Consider the following 7999-nt stretch of genomic DNA (forward strand, 5'->3'; position numbering starts at 1 on the left):
AACATTCTGTAGCTTGGCAGAGGGTTTCACATTATGTGTTTAGGGACTACGTCAGTAACACGTCTCGGCCAAATGGAGTGAGCTGAGGGTGTCTTCTCCATAAAGGGCAAGGAGGGTATAGCCTGCAGGAGAAAGAAATGGCCATCTTTGCCATAGGAGTCAGCCCCTGAAATCAGGTAGAGTTTGCATAACTGGCTTGTTTGGGTGTAAGTCATCTTCTCCATGTACTTTTTTTTTTTTTTTTAAGATTTTTATTTATTTATTTTGACAGAGAGAGAACACAAGTAGGCAGAGAGAGAGAGAGAGAGAGAGAGAGAAGCAGGCTCCCTGCTGAGCAGAGAGCCCGATGCGGGGCTCGATCCCAGGACCCTGGGATCATGACCCGAGCCGAAGGCAGAGGCTTAGCCCACTGAGCCACCCAGGCGCCCCATCTCCATGTACTTTCCATGTAAGATTTTTATTCAGAATTCTTTATGAAGATTTCACTTTAAAACATGCCTGACGAAAATCCAGTATGGTGTCGGTGAAACAAATTTGAATTTGATCCTTTTTGAAGCCAGTTCTAGCTTACTGACCGACAATTCGTGGGTTGTTGTTAGGTTAGGGAGACGGACTGGTCAAGTCCTGCCTGTCTACCCATTTATTATTTTAACTTTAAGTCAGCTATGGAGTCAGATCAAATTAAATCGACTCAGGGCACTACTCAAGTGTATTAGACGTGTGTGTATTTTACTGGTTTCTTAGTCGTCTGGCTGACTACCAGCCCTGCCCTCCTGTTGGAAGAGCTTGTTTGCTTTTACTGTTTCATAAAACAAGAGATGTTGGCTGTGTTGATGTCTCAGCCAAGTACATTAAAGACAAGGATACTTGTGAATATGATCCTATTTCTCAAATAAATAATCTCCTGAGTTGTTTTCTCTGTTTCCCCTGCTGTTTAATTTCTTCCCTTTGACATAATTTGCTGCCTGTTCAGTTAAAGCAATTAGATATTTGCGTTAATTAGATGCTTGTTGTCTATTCCGAAGTGGAGGTACTTAGCTCGTGAGGGGAGCTGGCCCTTAGATGCTCATTCTGAGAGTAAGTTGTTTTGCTTTGCTCTTTTCTCTGTGGCACACGCCTGTCAATTTCTTCAGCGGTGTATGACTCTTTCAAAATACATTAAACTTGAATGGGCCTGCAAAGAAGCGTTTCCTCTGTGCCAGTCTGTTTAAAGAAGTGTCGACTATGTTCTCTTCTTGTGAACCTCTGGAAGAGAGAAGACCAACTGAGGAGGCCAAATGAACATTTCCTCTCAGTAAGATCTTGAACTGCTTAGGAGGGGATACCTGTAAAAGCAGCTCAGGGGGTTAACAAAGATTTTTTTTTCCCCTGTGAGTTAAGTGTGGAAAGCAAAGTCATTTTACAAAAGAAAAGAACACGGAAAGGGCATTAATGAAATGGTTTAGTTCGGATACTTCTGGCTTTGCTAAGACGTGCGCGTGTGGGCACGCACACCTCACTGTGTGTACACACAACTCTTTCTGAGTCCTGAGTACTGTCTGCTCCCCACGCTCGGGAGCAACATGTCAGGTGTCCAGCCACTAGTCGTGACACAGGTCAGGGAGAGGAGAGAAGCGAAGAAAGGTTATGACAGCTGATGCTGACCTCACAAGAAAGCAAGAGCTTCGAAGTACACTTGTGATTCTCCTTTTACTTGCTATTCCTTTTGGTTTATGTTACCCTGAGCATCGGGCAGCTTGGGATGGAGACGACATGCCAGTTGAAGACTGAAGAGCCGTGCCCTGTCTCCTCACCCACCCTCTGCCCTGCCCGGTGCCATCCCCTTTCAAGCCACGAACTTGTGGCATTTTCACTTCCTCTGTCATCTTCATTCTGTTCATGCCCTTTACTGCTAGACCAAATTTCCTTTCATCTCATGCATCCCCTTTAGGTCTGTCTCACCTTTTTCTCATGCCTGTTGGCTAACAAACCTGTCCCGGATGCTTCTTAGTTTTGTATCTTGATCAATGTCACTCTCCTCCTGGACTTCCTCCCTATATCTTTTATGTTTAAATCATTGTCCCCCATGCGGTCTGTGTTGTTTTTTCCTCCCATCTCTTAGCCTCTCGACATTCTTCTTAAAACACCCTTCCCTCTCTTCCCTCAAAGCCTTGTCACTGGTTATGTTGTCCAGGATTCTAAGATGTACATACCATACATCACAGCCGGTCAGGGACAAGCCTGGAACTCCATTTTCTTAGTTTCTATTCATTGGTTCATGGGCCTTTTCTCATGTTAGACAAACCTGTCCCAAACACTCATGATACAGTCATTCCAGTCCAAATGCCAAGCATTTAAGGCAACAGGCTCATAAGCCTAGAGCAGTTTCTTCTTTTAAATCCCCCCAGTTGTGTCTCTCCTGCTATTAAACTGCCAAGATCATTGCTCTTTCAGGAAACCTTTCTAGATTAACCAGTGGGGACCTGCACTTTTTCTCCTGGAATACAGGATTCCCATGACTTCAATGAATATCTCAGCCATCACCTTCTTTTTTTTTTTTCTTTTCTTTTTCACCTTTTTCTTGTTTCTGATGTCAGCACAGCATATCCATAGACGCTGTTCTTAATTGGATTATCACAGAGCTATATGTAAGCCGCTGTGTTACAGATTGTTGCGTGCCTGTGTGTGTTGGCAAATTTTGAGAGGGCTCAAGCAGTGGATTGCTGTACATAGTGTCTGGCCAAACATGTGCTATGAGTGTACAGTTGATTCTTTACGCTGATGATGAAAGCAATATCAAGATTTCACTCTGGTACTAGACACAATAGTAGCAGTAATAGGTTAAAATGAATTTGGTTTCATAACAATTCTTTGATGGACTTACTAAGATTCTTCTTCTTTGCTGATGAAGAGACTGAGGTACAGAGAAGTTAATACCTTCTGAAAGGTCACACAGCTTGTAAGTGTTATACGCAGAATCAACATCAGGCTGTCTGATACCATAAACCCTACTCTCCACCATTATGCCGTGTTGCCTTATAGCTGATTTACTTTTAAATCTATATTGAAGGCAACCCAAATTCTATTTTCAAATAGAATTTTAACATTTAAGATATTTAATAAAAAAACTATGAAGCAAATATTTATGTCTTGACATAGCTCCAATAGATTTTGATTAGTAATTTAGAAATGTTTTCCACATGAAATTTTAATACAATATTTAAATATGAAAAATTAATATAAAATGTAAATACATGCTTTTAAGAGCATACATTTTTTTATTTATACCAGGGTGCTGAGGTTATTTTTTTATAGGTACAAAATACAAGTGGGGAAAAAGAGTGAAGATATCTAAGAAATTAATTACACAGCTATGCCAGATTAAATTTATGCATGTGTGCTGCCTACAGACGTTCATGCAGCACACTGAAATAGCTGGACAGGGGACGCAAGAACCATGAGCAATTGATTCTTTTCATGTGGAGTCAGAATTTCCTGGATTTATTTCTGGATTTGGTTTTCATTTTCTTCCTTTTTTGTTGGAAGTGAAATTGAAAAAGAATCTGGACTGTTGGTAAAGAAGCTGTCAATTGGCAGAAGTAAATTTCCATAGCTAGTCACATGGTTTGAGATGTATCCTGTAATAGGATAGAGAGCTGCAGAATGAACAGGTAGGATTATATATGGCTTCTTTATCGATAAATCCAAAGTATTGAGGGCGAGGGAGAGAGAGAATCCTTCCAGAGGAGCTCAATCTCATGATCCTGAGATCATGACCTGAGCTGAAATACTGAGTTGGATGCTCAAAAAACTAAGCCTCCCAGGCGCCCCTGAATGTAAGTGTTCTTGAAAGATAGCGATGTTGGTCTTCCTCTGAGCCACATATATTCCTTTTGGGATTGGCAGTCAGCATAATCATACCTCCACCTTTCTCTGTGGTTGAACTTCAAAATGAAGAATTCCTGTATACCATCTGTTTCAGAGAAGAGAAAAGCTAATGGAACAGTTGAGGTACACACATCATGGTATCGGACCAAGTACCAGGCGTTAGTGATATCACAGTTAGGGCTAGTGTTCAAGCTATTCAGAATATGTTTTTTTTTTTAATGTTTCTATAAAGGATAAGGAGCAGAAAAATCCTTTACACAATGAGAACATGCTAAACCAAGGGAGTATTTTACTTATCAAGTATAGCATGTTGTTTTAATTATAATTGTTGAATAATTATTGCTGCTGGAAATTCTGAGCAGTCTTTCTCTCTCTCTCTCTCTCAAAAAAAAAAAAAAAGTACAGGTTGACAGTTAAGGCCACTTTCTGATTTTCAGAAATTGATTTTTCTGTGAAAAATAAACCATAACACATATAATCTGTCCTGGCCAAGTTGTTATTTAACTTTCATTGTCATGTTGCTGTCTCTTTAGGTGTGTTACTCTTCTCCATCCTTCCTTCCCTCTCCCAAACCCCCATGTGACAAGAGGCCACCATCATGAATGCTAGGAATGCCTTACTGTGGTTCTGCGGCCTGCCCTCCCCAGGTATAGGCCATATCCCCTCTCTCTCCAAACTATCAAATGTTCTTCCTGCTTGTGACTTACTATCAAGGTTGGGCTGTACTCTAAATTCTAGATGCAACATGATTAAGTAATAATAATTGGATATATTTAATGCTGTCCCCCAAATCAGACACCAAAAAGAGACCTGCTTGCTCTGCAGAAATCCCTGAACAAGGAACCCTAAGTAGTGAAATCCCTGGCATTGGGATGGTCTAGGTGATCTTTGGAGGCCAGACGTCCTTATTAGTGTTTTCCAAACTTTGACCTTTTAGCAAACCATCTCCATACTTATGTTTAAGATTCTCATGATTATTTGAAAGGAGAAGTTGGAAGGAGTTGGAGGTAATGTGCTTTATTCTATTTTTCCAAAAGGAAGTAATATTGTTAACTAAGGGATGTATTTTGCAGGAGAACATGAGAAATAAAACACCAGTCTGACTTACTTATTTTTCTCAAATTGTCTTCTTCTACTTTTCTCTTTCTTTGAAAGATCATAATGAACTATTTGATTTATGAAAATTATTCTGGAGCAAATGACACTAAATACTGTGCACTTTTCAGCAAATAAGTGTTCTTTAATTATATATTTTGAAGATCATAGTAAAACTAAATGGGGAAGATTTTCTTCATGGGGAAAATATTATTTCATGTTGAATAGAGTATTTCCAGATATTCTTCTGTGCCTGGGTTAGATTTTCTAAAATAGTAGCTTTTTGTAGAGTCAATATAAAATATACATTTGTAAGAGCAGGGTGAAGCTAAAACTGAATTATTTAAATATACATATGTTTTAGTCTCTACTAGAAATCAAATTTGTTTAAAAGAGAATTATCCTAAGTGGTCCAGTGTACCCAAATGTCTAATATATTTTTCTTGAGTATGATAGTAAATTCCTAAAGGAAAGTTTCAAGTCTTTGTATACGGTAATATTATTCAGCTGGCATAATAACATTTCTCAAATTCCCCAGAAGTACAAACTACTTTATTTCCTAAAATGATAAGTTTTAAAAATGTATACACATTTTAGAGATTTTTCTGCATGGCCCCCAAAGAACATAAACTCTTTATGGTTATCCAATTTGGGTTTTTTGAATAAACATTTTATTGTTTATAATTCTGGTGGGTAAAAATCAATCAACACATTTCCATCCTATATATTTTAATGAAAATTCTCCCCACATCTTCAAAGTTACCCTGAAGGCTTTTTCCCCCCATTTTAGTTACTTATGATCCTGTTAGTGGTTTGGGATATGAAAATGTATTTTGTATTTAGAATCACATAACTTTTCAGATTTTTTAACTGGAAGGGATTCTAGGACATCATTTCCAGAATAACTTTTCAGTCTACAGATTAAAAAAATGAATCTCAAAGAAGCTACATAATCCACTGAGATACCAGGCAGATATACTAATTCCCAGTTCAGGGCACAGATCAGGTCAGCAAACATTTATTACTTACCAGGGACTTCTAAATAATTAAGAAATAATGTCAAACTTCTAGGAGCTTATAATCATGTAGGGTATACAGACATGCTAATAGATAGTATCAATAGAATGTGTTAAACATGGGAATAAAGGCAAATACAGGTTAAACATATAAAACAGGAAAATTGATTCATTTGATAAGTCTTTTTATTTTTCTTAAACATTTATTGGGCACTTACTAAACATCAAGTGATAAATACTAATGAACTTAAATGGACACAATCCCTGATCTCAGTATTCTTAGTCTTTGTGGGGAGAAAGGCCAATGAATTAATCACATAAAAATGTAAATAGAAACTAAAATAGTGTTTTGACTGCAGTTCTAGGAGGGCACATGGCAAAAGGAACCTGGATGGGGAAATGTTTCCTTCCCATCCAGTCACTGGGACAACCCACAAGTTAAAGGTGTCAGGCTCACTGGCTTTAGCAGTCAGGTTTTAAAGAAAAAAACTCTTTTGAAAAAAATTTAGGAAATAACAGCTTCTTTTCTAGGTAGTTTGCGCAGAAAAGGCATACACTAAAGGTATTTGCAGCTTCTCGGGCTTGAGAGGGTCACAGCTAGACACGGCGCCTGCCATTGCACCAGTGGGCATGACTTCAGTGGCTGTTTTCTCCATGGCCAACCACAGAGACCACAGGCAGTCTACAGGGCATGGACGCCAGCAAGAACACTTCTGTTGCTCTGTCTCTGGACCCAAGATGTCTCAATCATTTGGTTAACAATTCTTTTTTGTGGTAAAATTTGGACAAGTAAGCAATTTCAATCTTAAGACTGTTTTTTTCTACTCCAATGTCCCTTTCTCTTGCCTCAGATGATCGTGAAGTGGCTCCAGGAATTTATTTCCTTTCATCTAAAAGGAAATGGAATTGAGGTATTGAACTTGCATTTAATGGGAAATGTTTGTGCAGTTTTTCAGCCACTTTAAGGTGAAGTTAAAATATTGATAACCATCCTGATATAAGAATGTATTCCTGAAATACTCCTCTTGCTCACTGTGCTGACTCCAGCTGGCATTATAACATGAAAGTACAGGGCCAGAGGTCATATCATATTACGAATGTGACTTTCAGGGGCCAACACCACACATTTGAGAAATGGAGGAATACAAGATGTGAAAGGTACAGAGTGAGAAGCTAGTCTGTGGAAAATCCTTCCAAAGATCAGATCTGTAATACTCTTAGCAGATGATCTGGTTGTCATTGATGTCAAACCAAAAGGAAAGTCATTCCTTGCTAGTTGTAACTTGATAATGGTGCAAATGTACTTGTCAGTGCACTAAATTAAGTTAAATTAAATTACATTAAATTAAACAAAAACAGGTAAGGTGAATTCTGAGAGATGTAGTCAGCATAGGTAAAGTGATACCAAGAAGGCATCTTATCTGGTATTACAGTCCATTTGGGAGACACACATATCACACAGTAATGTAAACAGGGAAAGTTTAATATAAAAAAATATTAACTGTTGTGGGATTATCTACTAAGGAGTAAAGAAAATATGGAGAATGGGAGAATAGCAGACATGGGAAATAGCTCCCCCTATAGGGCTGAGGTGGAGCATTCAAGGAAGAAAGGAATTTGGAAGGTAACTGCCTTCCTCTCTGCTGCACACAGTGAGATTCAGACTTACCCTGGAGAATCTGCAACCACGACCCGCTATATGGTGGAGACCTTGCCAAAGTCCTCTCAGAACTCGATCCTCTGGTGTAGGGGAAGCCGTCCATGAAAAGGTGCCCTGCTGAAGAACTCACTGAGAGGCCACCTGCTGAGATATTGCCCTCTAGGGTGCTAATGGAGCTGCCTGTAGGTGGTCCTCTGGCTGCAGATGCTGTGGGAGCCAAGTGAGAAGAGCATAACCAGGCACCAGAAGAAAACCCCTACAGTGTCCTTCTAGCACCTTCTCCTGCCCAACCTTAACATCAGGCCACCTGGCAAAGGAAAACCATTCTAATTTCACAAACAGGCAATGACAGGTGGATTTG

This window comes from Neovison vison, chromosome 1 (genome assembly GCF_020171115.1).
Source record: "Neovison vison isolate M4711 chromosome 1, ASM_NN_V1, whole genome shotgun sequence".
Lineage (NCBI taxonomy): Eukaryota > Metazoa > Chordata > Mammalia > Carnivora > Mustelidae > Neogale > Neogale vison.